The following is a 14943-nucleotide window of genomic DNA, read 5'->3' on the forward strand; positions in this document are numbered from 1 at the left end:
AAAATAATCCATAGATCTGAAACGATGCGGAGAAAGGCAAGTTCTCTGTACAGAGGATCTGCCAACTTGTGAGAGCTCTCGCCCATCTAGAAACCCAGGTCAAAAATCTGCTGACGTGGGAAAAAGTGGAGAGAAGTGCCCCAGGACCGCTACCCGAAGCACAATGGCTCTCCACATTGTTCGGATACTTATTTGGCTTCTGCAAGCGTCCGGCTCGCTCGGAGCAAGCCGCAGCCCCCAGCCCTTCTTGCGACGACGGTCCTAGTCTGCTCGCTCGTCCACTCTCCGGGGCGGGCCAAGGTCACTTTCGCCGCGGCCCCGGCGCACCGGTCAGCTGAGCGCGGGAGCCTGGCGTCTCCGCCTGAACTTTGCACCCCGCGTGACGAGCGCGGACAGCCGGGCCGCTGCGCCACCCGCGCGGGTCCCGCTCGTCCCCTCGCGCCGCCCGCCCGCCCGCCCGCCCCGCGCTCCGCGGGAGGAGCCGCCGTGACGCGTCAGGGAGGAAACGCCGGCGCCCGGCCGCGCCGCCGGGAAGGAGGAACCGCCAGCCCGCTGGGCTCCGCGCCCGGGCGCCCGGACGCCGCGCAGCCGGGTAGGTGCGGGGCGGGTGCGCGGGGCCGCGCGCGGCGGGGTCGGGGGCCGGGGCTCCTCGCCTCGGGCCGGGCTCCCCCCGGCGCCCGGAGCCCGCCACCGCCGGGCGCGCGGTCTTTGTGTCCTCGGGGCGAGTTCGGCGCCGCGGCGTGGAGCTGGAGCGCGTGGGTGGACGCGGGGAAGACGCGCGGTCCCCCCGGGCTGGGCAGCGGGCGGGGACGATGGCAGAGCCCCCCTGCATGGGGATGTGGGTGACCTGCGCGGACCCGCGTGGGGCGGCTGGAGCCGGGAGGTCGCCGGCGGGGTTAAGTGGCCGTCCTGATCGGACAGGACCGGAACGTGTCGCCACTCTCTGCAAGTTCTCAGATTCGAACCCTTCGGGTCTGCTCGCTGCGGGTCTGTTTCTGATTCGCACCGTGTCAGCACTGACATGTGCCGCCTCAAAAAGCGACCTGAGGTTTTTGGTTCTCGTCGTTCTTGGTGATGGTTCTTTGCACCGATAGAAAAGAGGTGTCCGTCTCCTGAAACAAGTCTTTGACTTAATTTTGCACCGAACGCGAACATCTGCAGGAAGAGACTGTGCCGGGTGCACTTGAGAACCGAGAATAAACACAGAACCCTCAAGTCTCAGTATCTTTTGTGGGGGTGAAAAACTAAACAAAACAAAACCCCGAACTGCCTGTTAGGTGCTTTGATTCAGCTCTCCTCACTAAGTTGAGTGTTTACCCGACAGGCCTGGAAAGTGCCTGCTTTATTTACCAAGCACAGCTCTTACTATGAACCGGGCTGTTTCCTAAGTGCTTTATAAATATACCTCAAACTCTTAACTCAAAATATTAAATTATAGCGGTGGTAGCCATGAAGAGGCCACGCACGCCTTAGTTCCCTGAATGTCATAGAAAGAACCGCAAACAGTAGAGGAAGTTTCAGACATATTTTAGGAATGGGTGTGCCTTCTGCCCCCTAGGCTACCACTCCCAGAAGACAAGTTATTACCCCTCATTCCCTGTGGGTTGCCAGCCTGGAGAAAAGAGACCTGTTGCTCACAGGCCTCAGGCTAGAACCCACATAGCTTCAGAAAGGTGGTCGCTGTCATTTACCCTCCTGCGGCTAACACTGACAACTCAGGCAGGCATCAGAAGTTCCCTTTCTTCAAACTGCCTCTGTGCGGAGCCTAGTTTTGTTTTAAAAGGAGCTTTGTCTCCAATCTGTTTGACAATTCATATGACCGTGGCTCAGATGGGAGCATCAGATTAAACTTGAACTGTGAATGTTTTTGTTTGTGCATATTAAAATAAACTGTGTTTGGCAGGTTTTTTTTTTTTGCAGTTCATTGCTGGTAGCACTGAGTTGGTGGATGTATCCTGTAAGGTGTCCATTTTGTGACTTGCAGCTTGTATATAGAGAGGATTATTTTTTTCAGAATAAAATGACCTTTTCAAATGAGTGTTGGGCCTGGTGTCTAGATAGCAAAGGCCTAGAATGCAGAATAAGTATGGTTGACATAGTTTTTGGTACTGTGGTATTATAAATGTAGTATCAGAATATTCTTTCGCACTCCCTGTCTCTTGCTTCTTTTCCTTCTTGTATATTTTCATGTGCAGGGAGGTAACTAAATGAGTTGGTAAGCCTGATGTAATAGGACTATGAAATGTGGAAGCATGGAGGCTCTCCCTCCTCTCAAAAACACAGACCTTGGCGTTTACACAGTGCCTTAGATGGACTCGTTTGTCTTTAGAAAGACCTGGTGAGGTCAGCAGCCATTTAAAAAACTCCCCTTTGTACAAGTAAAGAAACCGAGGCAGCACACTGTTGACTGGCTTTAAGCCCTGTTTGCAGAGCTGACGGGAGGGTGAGCTCAAATGGAATAGTTGTATAGACGGACAGAGCCTGGCACGTGCAGGCCTGTAGTAAATATTTGTGGAATGAATGACTTCAGATAGTTTGCTCTTTCAAAACACACCTCCCCAAATACCATTGTAATTGATTTGTGCTGGAGAGATTTCCAGGCCTAATCCAATGCCTCTCTTATTTCAGACAGTATCTGATACAATACTTTTCCTATAAAATTGGGACAAAGATGCTTCTTAGACTCAGGATTTATCATCTTTTGTTTTTGAAAAAGAAATTAGCTTAGTGGTGGTTTTCCTTTTTCCTTCTGTCAAACACCCTACAAATGGTGTTAGTGTTTGTGCTGACGGCTTTGTTACACCCATCTCTAAGGTACTCTGATTTTTGATTGAGTTCAAATACAATGATCAAAGATATTTCTCTCTCTTTTCTTTCTGAAGTGTCTGATATGGTGAGTGTTTTTATGCTAATTACTTTAGTATAAAGTGTCTTCTAAAAAAGCAAAAAAAAAAACTTTATTTATTTCTATCCTTTAAGCATGGATCTCTGCGTTCTGCACTCTATAAAGTTTGTGGTCCCCAGATGGGTTACCTTTGGTTAGAAAGGAAAATACGTCCATTACCTGGTAGAGGACTTGAGAAGGGCCCTAGGATGAAGTGAAAAACAGCATGGCTTTTCCCACCCGGGACATTAGGTAGAGAGGAAACCCTAATGGAGCCAATATGAGTCAGTCGCCTGTCAACGCGCTGTGTGGGGGCGGAATAAAATGCTTTTCAAACCTGCCTTGTTGTAGAAACCACCGTTACCTTTTCAGTCTTCGTGTGTTCTCTCTTTTAAAACTTCATGTAAATTACGGACCAAACTGCTGATTCATGAAAGTCGAGTTATGTAACGCATTATTCCTGACAGAAACAGCTCCCACACTCCTTTAAGAGAAGCGATGTCTGTTTTTCTTTACCTGTTCCATTCCTGATAGTGGAAGCTGTGGTCTTGATTCACCCTCCCCCAGCTATTTCTTGGAGAAAAGTGATAAACCTAAGGGCTGCTGAGAGGCCCATCTTTTAGTTGGCAGCAACACACTTTTAACTTAACACTAGCTTTGAGGTAATTGCTGTTCCCGAGAAGATGGAGAATCACGTGTCGAAGGCCAGCTCGAAGTGTCAGCCTGTGTGAGGCCAAGACTGAGGGCTTCAGAGAGAATTGGGGCCGTGTGGAGCAAGCCTTGCCTTTGTTCACTTTCTCAAACTCATCCCTGTTTCCCAAGGGTCTGTAGATGGGCCCAAGTTTATCTCTGTGTAGCCACAATTCTGTTTAAAACCAAACTGTATAGAGCTCCGTTGGGAGAGTGTTTGCCTGGTGTTCTGGAGGCCTGGATATGACCTCCTTTGTCATCAATCAATCAAACAAACAAAACCAACGATAAAAGCCTAGCAGGGTATGATGTCCCATCCCTGTAAAGGCTGGGGCCTTTGAATCCCCAGTTTGAGTGTAGCCTGGACTACCTAGCTAGACCCTGTCTCAGAACCAAACAAAATAAACCCAATGCTGTTCTCCTTGGGTGGGATTATGGGTGAGTTTAAGAGGCAGTTGCTGCAGGGTGAGGGGCTGATCTTTTGCAAGGTGGAAAATAGATGTGTGAGTGAGATACGAGATGTCAGTGAGACTCGGTGGGAGATTCCTGTGTAGTACAGCCACACAGTACATGGTTTCACCATGAGGACAAATATAGGGAAGACCTAAAGGGTCCTAACACCTGGGAAGGGCTAAATGTTCTACCACCGTGGTAGCTTTTCAAGGACAGAAGCATACAAGGACTGTAGCTTACACGTGCTAGAGTGTTCTTAGAGGTAGGTAGCTATTTCTTTTCTTTTCTTTTCTTTCTTTCTTTCTTTCTTTCTTTCTTCCTTCCTTCCTTCCTTCCTTCCTTCCTTCCTTCCTTCCTTCCTTCCTTCCTTTCTTTCTTTCTTTTTTTGTTTTCTGTTTTTTGAGACAGGGTTTCTCTGTGTAACAGCCCTGGCTGTCCCGGAAGTGGCTCTGTAGACCAGGCTGGCCTCGAACTCACAGAGATCCACCTGCCTATGCCTCCCGAGTGCTGGGAATAAAGGCATGCGCTACCACTGCTTGGCTAGGTAGTTTTTCCTTTAGGCCACAAGGTGAGGGCTTTACAGATGATTTAAAAAATAGAGAACTGATGTAATGGCTTGAACCGTCAGAGCATGGGTGATCTGACTTGATTAGTGGCCTGGATTTTGTACCTTTTTAAGGGTTTACTTTTTGAGACTATCTGTCGTACTGAGATGCCATTGTTTGCACTGTGAGTTTGCTCTGGGATTTTAAAGAAATAACCCTGCCTACATAGCATGGAGTGCTTAGTATGATTCGGGTTAACTGCTTCATATATGCACATCTGTTGTGTACATGTTTGTGTGTGTGCGGATACGTATGTGTGTGTGTGTATATACATGTCTGTACAGGCGTGTGCACTTGTACATGAGGCTAGATGTCAACCTCAGGTGTTATTCCGTAGGAGATATCCACCTTGTTTTTGAGACAAGGCCTCTCACTGTGAACTTGACAGGCTAGGTCAGCCGGCCAGTGAGCCTCATAGAACCCACCTGTCCCTAGGACCGAAATTACAAATGCATGCCACCATTCCCTGATTTTAACATGGATTCTGGTCATCAAACTCGGAATCTCATGCTTGCATGGCAATTACTCTGCCAATGGCGCTATCTCCAAGCCCCCTGCCCCCCAGTTTTCTGCTCTATTTGCCAAGTGAGCCAATGCCAAGCATTCTGTTCTCTAGTTAAGATGTATTTTATAACACTCATCTATAAAAAGTGGGATTCTGGGGTTGGAGAGACTGGCAGGTAAGAGTACTTGCTTTATGGTCCTGAGTTTGAATCCACCCACATAAAAACGAGGACATGGATGCACAATCCCTGTAACCCAGCTCTGGAGAGTGGAGACAGGTGGGTCCTGAGACTGGGTGATCAGCTAGCTTAGCCGAAAAGCCTAGCTTCCAAGTCTGTAAGGAACTGGCTAAGCGATAAGGCAAGAGTGATAGAGTAAGAGCCTGGCTCTGGCCTCTGTGTGAATGTGCACAGGCACACAGACTCACATATGTGCAAGACACACACACACACACACACACACACACACACACACACACACACACACACACACACTCGGATTCATCATTGGGACGGGATTGGCCAGTCTCCAGACTCTGGGATGTTACTTCCTCTCGTTCAGTGGCATGTCATTAGGACTGGAGTAGTTTGCTTGTTTGAATTGAAAATGGGAAAGAAACTTATTGCTGTCATTGTTTGCTTTTTAATTGTTTTTGAAATGGAAGGTCTCACTATGTTGCCCAATGGGGCCTCCAACTCTTGGCCTCTAGTGATGATCCTACATAGGCCTCTGGAGTAGCTGGGACTTCCGGACATGACCACCATGCCTGACATAATTCTGGCTTTTAAACAAAAGTAGATTAAAGTTGAGCCGAGTGTGGCAGTGCATACTTGTTATGAAAGTGTTTGGAAGGCAGACGGGAATTTCGAGAGTTCCAAACTAGGGCTATGGCTTAGGCTATTGGGTCATCTAACACAGAGGCTAATTAATTTTAAATTTCTGAGTTTCCAACACGTAGGTCAAGTGCATAAATAATACACTCACGTACGAGATATATGATACATGACTAGCTTGGGGACCTTGTGAGATTTCCCCCATGCACATAGGCATGTCAACTGGTGTGGTCATTAGGTAGGTCTTGCATATGCAGCCATATTTGGAGATTTTACAGTGGTATCATCCCTGTCATGTCTAGAGGGCACTGTCTTATAGCTGGCATCCAGGTCTTCTGGCTTTTGAAATCTTTTCATTTCTCTTCCACGATGCTCCCTGAGCCTTGGGTGTTGAAGTTACGTTGTAGACATACCCATACCAATTGGGGCTGGGCTCCCATGGTCCTCTCTTCTCTGCATTTTGAGCAGTTTTTAGATCTATGTAATAGCCTCCATTTGCTGAAAGAAAAAAAAAAGGAAGCTTCCCTGGTGAAGGGCAAAAGCTACATTTATTTATAGGTCTAAGCATTTAGACACGATATTGATTTAGGAAATAGCAGTAGCAGGTTCCTCTGGGGTCCATGATCTCTACAGCCACAGGTGGTTGGCTAGGTTTCCAGGTCTAGGCATGAATTCTCATCTGTGGAGTGATCCATAAATCCAATTAGACAGCTGTTGGTCACCCTCAAGATATACATACTACTACTGCGCCCCTGGGGATGCCTTGCTGGGTAGGTCATTGTCATAGTTTGCAGGATTCACGGCTGGGTCGGATTGCTCCCTTGGCAGCTTGCATAGCACCTTCTGATACTTTAAGAGCTAGTCTTCAGGGAGGTGGCTTCCAGATTGCTTCTTCCAAGTCCTGTGTCTGAAGTATGTGGTGTCTTTAGCAATTGAGCCTTACCTTTAAGTTCTGGGAGGCAACCAAGGATAACAGCAACAGCCTATTTTGTTTTGGGGGTCTCTTGGACCCCACTAACCACCACTTGGAAGGGAGTTTTCCTTTGCTGGGCACCGGAGCTGGATTTTTTGTTTGTTTGTTTTAATTGTGTGTCTGTGTGTCGTGTGTGCACACGAGTCCTGGTGCCTTTGGAGGCTAGAAGCATCAGGTCTCCGCGGACCTGGAGTGTCGGACAGTTGTGAGGCAGTGTGGGTGCTGCAGTGGAGGCAGGTCCTTCGCAAGAGCAGCGCTCCTGGTCTCGGGCACTAAGCCATCTCCGCAGTGCTGGCACTGGAGATCTTGTTAGACAGTCTATAGCTCTTTGGGGAAGGGGAATTGTCACCCGGTGTTGTGTAACTCCACTTAAACTATATATGTATATATACGTGTATAGATGCACAAACACACATATATGTATTTTTCAGTAAGCTTATAAACGAATATCTTTCCCCTTGGCTTTTTCAAACATCCTTAGTGTCATTTCTCTTTCTTCTCCCTCTGTGTCACCCTCCTGCCCCCTCCCCAGTTAGGCCCTGCTCCCCTCAGAGCATGTGTGTCCTACTAACCCCCTCTCTAGAGCGACTTCTCTTTCTCACCCCATGTTCCCTTCCACCTTGCTATAAGAGAGAAACGCAGCATTTGTCTTCCTGGCTCTGAGTTGCTTCGTTCTGTATAATACTTTGCGGTTTCATCCATTTGCCTACATATTTCATTTTTTTATAGCTGATTAGAACTCCATTGTGCAAATGTACCACATTTTCATTAGCCATTCACCGCTTGAAGGACATCTAGGCGGCTTCCATTATCTGGCTGTTGTGACTAGCGCATCAGTGGACACAGCTGAGCAAATGTCTCTGTAGAAGGATACAGAGCGCCTTAAAGGATTGGTTTTTCTGTAGGGCCGGTCGGCGGTGGCAGAACACAGTGGAAAGCTGTATTTCCTTGAACACTCATCTTCCACTTTCTCTCCCCATCCTTGCTTCTTTATTCTATACCAGATTCCTTGAGCCTCCTCCTTTCTATCCTTTTCCCGTATCTGAACTCTCAGAGGGTTGTTGGAGAAATCACCATATGGTGAAAATGGCTGACCACAGTTCACTGAAGGCTGTAATCTTTAGAATAGGTCTATTTTTTTTTTAACAGCAGATTCTTAGCTCCAGTGGTAGAGCGCTTGCTTTGTCTAGCATGTGCGAGGTCCTGGGTTCAACCCCTAGTACGGTACCCTCATACAGATCTGAGTTTACTGATTCTCAATGCTCGTTGTGACCCAGGTCCCCTAGGGCTGGCTGAGCCACAGGGAAAACCCACCTGAAACCAAAGCACTGAAGAGGGAAGAGGGGGTGCTGGGGAGTGGGGGGGGAGCAGATGAGAGGTGGGACACAACCTCACAGTGTCCACCATCTCCCCTTCGTTCATTACTTGTTATGGTTTAAATTATGGCTTCCAAAAATATACGTTAAAAACCCTAACTCCTAGAAGCTGCGGAGGAGATTTTGTTTGGAAATAGGGTCTTTGCAGACATAGTCAAGTCAAAGTGAGGTCATACTGGAGTTGAGTGAGCCCTCATGCAGTTTGACAGGGGTCCTTCTAAGAGGAGAGTCACAAAGAAGGTGTGAAGACACGTGGCAGACTGCCATGTGCTAGCAGAGCAAGAGAATGAGGGATGCCTGAGCACTGCCTAACCAAGAAGATATACATATATGTATACATAAATACACACACACACACACACACACACACACACACACACACACACACACACACACATATTGGTTTTTCAAGACAGGATTTCTCTGTGTCACAGCCCTGACTATCCAGGAACTTGCTCTGTAGACCAGGCTGGCCTCAAACTCACAGAGATCCATCTTCCTCTGCCTCCCGAGTGCTGGGGCTAAAGGCGTGCACCACCACGCCTGACCTCTGACCTAAGCTTTACATGTTTTATGTGCATGCACATACGTGTTTTCCGAGCTGCTTTTGTTTTGTTTTGTCTGACAGTCTAACTCTGTAGCTCGGCCTGTTCTGAAAAAACCCCTATAAAACCACGGCTATGCTTGAATTTAGGATAATCCCCCTGCCTCAGCCTCTCAAGTGCTGGGATTACAGGTGTGAGCCACTATTGCAGGCATTCGGTGCCATTTTAAAAACATTTGAACAGGCTTGCCTTGCTGGATAGAGTCATGCTTTGTAGGCGGTGAACGTCAGAGATTCCATACACCTTTGAATCAGTTATTCACTGTGTTTCCTGGCCAGCTGCCATGCCCCAAACCTGGCTCACATTCTTGGAAATTTATACTACTCCTAATAAAGAGAATGAGTGGGAGTGTGGACGGATTGACAAATCCACCCAAAACAACATAAAGCGCATGTCCTCTTATGGGTCATAAGTGTGTGTTGTCAGTGGATCTAAAACACGTGATAATTAAGAAAAGCGACGATGGAGTATTTATAGGTAATTTACTGTAATCACAGGAGAGGCGGAAATTATGAAATTGAACCAAGGAGAAGGTGGCTGCTCAGGGGTTGTTAGAAAGGAAAACTGAACGTGAGCTGTTCAAAATGTTCTCCTAAGCATAAGCACACTATTTGAGGTAATTAGTCCGACGGCGCAGCCATCAGTGGTGGAAATACGCTACCTCGGCCTTTCTTATGATCCTGTTTTATTCTAAGCTGTCTTGGGGCAGGGGGCAGTAGGTAAAAGGTCATGCACACATCTCCCTCTTTGACACCCCCAGATTTTCCAGGCAGCGTCTGTGTTGACATCTCTCCAGGTCCCTTTCATGGCAGCAGTTTGTGTACGGAAGTGGTCCACACCTGCCCCTCCAGCTCCGGGTGCCTTCCTCTTTGCCAGAGTCCCTGCTCTCTGCCTTTCTGTCTCTCTCCTCGTTCCTTTCTCCCTAGCTTTTGCATCAAACGAATCTCTCCAGCCTTCCTTTCTCCATTCAGTCTTCATTTTGATCTTGAGCAAAACAGATGCTAATTACAGTGGTACGTTTAAGAGAAGGCCTTTAATAAGGAAAAGGAGAGCTTTTAGTTTGCAAGGGAAGGTAGACATTATGAAGAATGAGTGGTTTCAGCCTCTGAAGGCCTAAAGGATGCCCAGTAATTCCTTTCAGAATATCCACAGAAGTTTCCTACCTCCTCACCACTAAATAAGCTGTTTTTTTCCTTAAGCACTGACATGAACTAAGAAAATTGAAGTTATTTATAAATTTTTCTTTTAATCATGTTATTACAACAACATCAGTTTCCTCATTTTTCCCCCATAAACGATGTCAGGGACATAATGGGTGAAATAGAGTGTTTGGTTTGGAATGATAACTCCACAGTATGACACAGTTGAAGTATCTGGCTTCAAAACTACTTTTTTTGTTGTTGGTTTTCAAATAAGTTGAAGATTCAGGTTATCGCAGACTAAAGGTTATTGTGCTTTGAGAAGTGGTGTATCGAGTTTCCGAATGCTTGCCCTCCAGATTTCCATCTGTAGCTCCACACCGGTAAGATCTTGGATCCGCCTGGTCCAGGTCCCGGCTGGGGACAGGAGTGCAAGTAGCAACCCAGACCGGTGGCTGTCTGTGTTCCGACTTCAGGTTGCCTGTCAAGGTGCTTGGGCCAGATGTTTGAGGCCCTTCGCCCCTAGGCGAAGCTACTTAGGCTGCACAAGAGTAGTAGATTCTGAAACGATGTTTTTCTGCTGCCTCTCAACAGCATGCTACTAAAGTTGAACATAAACTACTATATTATTTGTTTATTTGGACTGGAGCATTGTAAGAAAACATCCAGAACTAAGACTACTGTGTTTTATGGATTCTCTCTCTCTCTCTCTCTCTCTCTCTCTCTCTCTCTCTCTTTCTCTCTGTGTGTGTGTGTATGTGTGTATGTGTGTGTGTGTGTGTGTGTGTGCACCTGCCCACACTTGTGTAACATGTGGATGTCAGAGGACAACTTGCAGGAGTTGGTTCTTTTTTTTTTACCTTGTGGGACCTGGACTCGAACTCAGATTATCAGCTTGGCATCAGGCACCCTTACTTGCTGATCCATCTCACTGACCCTCATGGGGCCGCTTGTCTTCCTTCCTTTATTTTTTTCTTTCTTTCCTCTTTGTGACTTTTGTAAGTGTATGTAGCCTCGCACAGTGGGTAATTTATTGGGACATGAGTAGTGTTCTCTTTTCTCATTTATCTTTTTCTCCCTCCACCCATCAGTGTTTACTTTAGTGTTATAGAATAGAATATTTGTTTAACTAAGTAAAGATGTGCTACATTTGTTTGTGTTGCAGAATAATTGTTAACTATGTAAAGACGTGTTGCATTTGTTTATGCACATTTGTTTAACTATGAGAAGACGTGTTGCTGTTTCGACTTGTCTACCTTAGCACCTTATTAGATTAGTCTAATAAAAAGCTGAAGGGCCAATAGCTAGGCAGAGGAGGGATAGGCGGGGCTGGTGGGCAGAGAGAAAGGGAACCAGCGGGTGTCAGCCAGCCACGGAGGAGGCAGGAAAGCAGGATGGACAGTACACAGATGAGGTAAACGAGCCTGGGGCAGCACATGGATTAATAGCAATGGGTTAATTTAAGTTAAGGGAAAAAAGCTAGCTAGAAACAAGCCTAAGGTAAGGCCAGGCATTCATAATTAATAATAAGTCTCCGTGTTATGATTTGGGGCTGGCGGTCCAAGAAAGCCAGCTACACTTTAGTTTCTTGTTTGAAAGAGAATATTTTAATTAATGAAAGATGAGATACTCCAGTGTTTTAGGAGAGGGTTTTTAGTATTTCTATGACTATGCCCCTTTTTTATCTTTAGATTTTGTCTTAGAATTCCTTTATTTCTGGCTTCTACTATTATTACCATTGTGGATTTATATTCTTCCTTTTCTCTTTGTGTGTGTGTAGGTTTTTAAATAAATATATTAGTCTTATGTCTAAAGGTGTGTGTGGGTGATGCGTGTGTGAGCGTGCACGCTCACAGGAGTGCAGGTGATTACGTAGGAAAGAAGAGGGTGTTGAATCTCCTGGAGCTAACATTGCAGGTGGTTGTGATCCACCTGATGTCAGCACTGGAACCAAACTCCAGTCCTCTCCAAAAATTAAGTGCTCTTACCACTGAACCATATCTTCAGTTTCTTGGGTGTGGTTTTTGGAGTCAGAGTCTATGTCTGTCTGTCCATCCATCCATCCATCCATCCATCCATCCATATATGTATCTTCTTTTTATAGATTTTTTTTTTTTTTTTTGGTTTTTCGAGATAGGGTTTCTCTGTGTAGTTTTGGTGCCTGTCCTGGAACTCACTCTGTAGAACAGACTGGCCTAGAACTCAGAGATCCGCCTAGCTCTGCCTCCTGAGTGCTGAGATTAAAAGTATGCGCCACCACCGCCCAGCCTTTTTATAGATCTTAATAAAGTTGCTATTGTTTAAAAATACACACACACACACACACACACACCACATATAAAATCTTGCCAGCACCTTGGCGTGTGTATTAGTTCCTTCAGTGTCGCTGTGAGCAATATGCTGGACAGAAATGATATAAAAGAGGGCATGTTTGGTTTGGCTCCTGGTTTCAGAGATTTTTGGGCCATCATAGCCGAGAAGGTGTGGAAGGAGCATGCGTTGGACCTCTTTGGACACTGCTGGGCCAGAGAACAGAGAGTGTGGCCGGAACAGAGGAGGATATAACCTTCAAAGGCCCCTCGCGAGCTGCTTCCAGCAGCCAGGCCCATGTCTTACAGACTCCAGACTTCGGAATAGCCCCTCACGTTGGGGACCAAGCATCATCTTAGGCACCAGACTTTGGGGGAACACTTCTTATTCTGACCATGGCTTTGTTTTCCTTCGTGTTGTCAACCGCTGTGACACAGTTCAGGGTGACGCCTTCCATTCTGCTACTGCAAATAAGGCCAAATGTTGAGTTATCGTTAGGGCATTAAAAGAAGCATTTAATCGAAACCTGCACTATTCCGCGGCTTGTGAACTCACTTATTTCCTAATACAGCTATTACATACGCCAGCATAATTAGTGAAAAGATACCTTTTCTTTCCCCATAGTGCCTGATGGTATTGTCATGTTATAGTTTACCTACTTAAGATTATGTAAGTTTGGTGCCATGGGAAAATGAAAGTCCTTTTATGCTTATCATTTACCTAATTCTTCTCCTTTTAATGGTGTACACTAGGCCAAGTGTTTTCTGTCATCAGGATCTTTGTAATTTTATTCCTTATGGTCTCTGTACCCACATTTCAGAGAGCAAAGAGGGGGGATTAGCGTCTGCTGCGGGCAGGGAAAGTTGAGTTTATTAAAAGGCCGAAATAGGGCTGGACAGACAGATGGCCCAATGCTTAGGAACACTGCCGCTCTCACAGAGGACTTGGGTTTGTTTCCCAGCACCCACGTGGCAGCTCACAACCATCTGTAACTGCAGTTCCAGGGGGTCCAACTCCCTCTTCTGGCCTCTGTTATTACCATTGTGTATTTATATTCTTCCTTTTCTCTTTGTGTGTGTGTAGGTTTGTATGTGCGGGCAAAACAGTCATACACATAAAAAAAAAAAGCAGCCTTAAACTCACACCAGCCATTGGTCGGGTGAATAGTTTCATTTATAGATGAGCACACTGGGTGTAGCAAGGCCTCGAAGGCTGCTGCCCGTATCGGCATCGGGCCAGGGCCCCTTCCTGCGGGTCTCCCCAGCTTTATTCCTTACTTCCCTGTGCCTATCAACAAGGGGGTAAAAGCTAACTCCTTTTAGCAAGCGCCAGCAAAATGAACCTACAAATAACCCAGATAACCTTCTCCTGATGAGGCAGTTAAGTGAGTTTGAAAATGGGCTCTATCTTTTTACTTTATTATTCTGAAACAGTTTTAATGTTTTAGTTTAGAAACTGGTGCCAGATTTCAAGAACTCTGACTAAAGATGCACTAAATATATTATACTTTCTGTCTAGTAGAAAAGGACTTAAAATTCTATAAAAGCTGGTTGTTTGAAACCTTGAGCCACCAGAATTTGAATGCTGTTTGCCAGACTTTCAGACTCTATTAGTAACCAATGTCCATTAAACTTGAAAACAGACACCTTTGTGTTCTGAAACCACTCAGGTACCAGCATCACTTATATTAATCATCACTTTGCCCTTTTCGGCGGCGGGGGTGGGGGTGGGGTGGTGGTGGTCATTAGCTTGGCAGATATGCGATGAGCCTCTAACAGGGAAAAACGGTAAACATTTTAGGTCTAAAATCTCTTTTGCTTTCATATATAATAGTTTTATCTAATAAGGTGTGTTTGCATTTCTGGGTAAAGAGGGTGCTGCTGTAGTCTAATTGTGTCTCCCAAAGTTGTCGATAGGAATATTAATCCTTAAGGAAATGGTGTTGCCGGGCGGTGGTGGTACATGCCTTTAATCCCAGCACTCGGGAGGCAGAGCCAGGCGGATCTCTGTGAGTTCGAGGCCAGCCTGGTCTCCAAAGCGAGTTCCACGAAAGGCGCAAAGCTACACAGAGAAACCCTGTCTCGAAAAACAAAAAAACAAACAAAACAAAAAACAAAAAACAAAAAAAAAAGAAAAGAAAAAGGAAATGGTGTTGGCGCGTGGGATTTTTTAGAGAGAGGTTTAGATTGAAAGGACTCTGTCCTTAGATTGGATTAATGCTGTTTTCAAGTGGTGTATGGAAGTGGATTGGTGCTTTTCTGCCTAGTGCAGATACAGGGCTGGACCCTCCTCACCCTTGTCCCTCTCTGCTGCATGGTACCATGGCGAAGGAGGGCCTTCAGGTCAGATACAGGCACTTGAACTTGGACTTTAGCCTCCAGAAGTGGCTGAAGTTCTATTCTTTCCAACAGGCTCCATTTCAGAGATCCTGTTCTGTTGGCACACAGCTAGTAGAGATGAGGAGAAAGATGCTGAGAAAAGTCAGAGTTACAAAAGCTTAGAAAGATGTTAGAATAAGTAGAGAGTGGTGTCTGTACTGTTCCCACGCTGGGAAAGTGGCTGCGTTTAGAT

General features: G+C 46.2%; 1 protein-coding gene across 2 annotated transcripts in view; it reads left to right on the forward strand.

Moving 5' to 3' along the window:
• Window positions 1-468: 468 nt before the first annotated feature.
• Window positions 469-14943, forward strand: part of Sgk3 (serum/glucocorticoid regulated kinase family member 3) — a 120680-nt gene continuing 106205 nt past the window's right edge. For both annotated transcript variants that reach the window (XM_052717606.1, XM_052717611.1), the window contains exon 1: window positions 469-592. The gene's annotated coding sequence lies outside the window, so the exon portion shown is untranslated. The remainder of the gene's footprint in view (window positions 593-14943) is intronic.

This window comes from Peromyscus californicus, unplaced genomic scaffold (genome assembly GCF_007827085.1).
Source record: "Peromyscus californicus insignis strain IS unplaced genomic scaffold, ASM782708v3 Scaffold_5__1_contigs__length_169319896, whole genome shotgun sequence".
NCBI classification, from domain to species: Eukaryota; Metazoa; Chordata; class Mammalia; order Rodentia; family Cricetidae; genus Peromyscus; species Peromyscus californicus.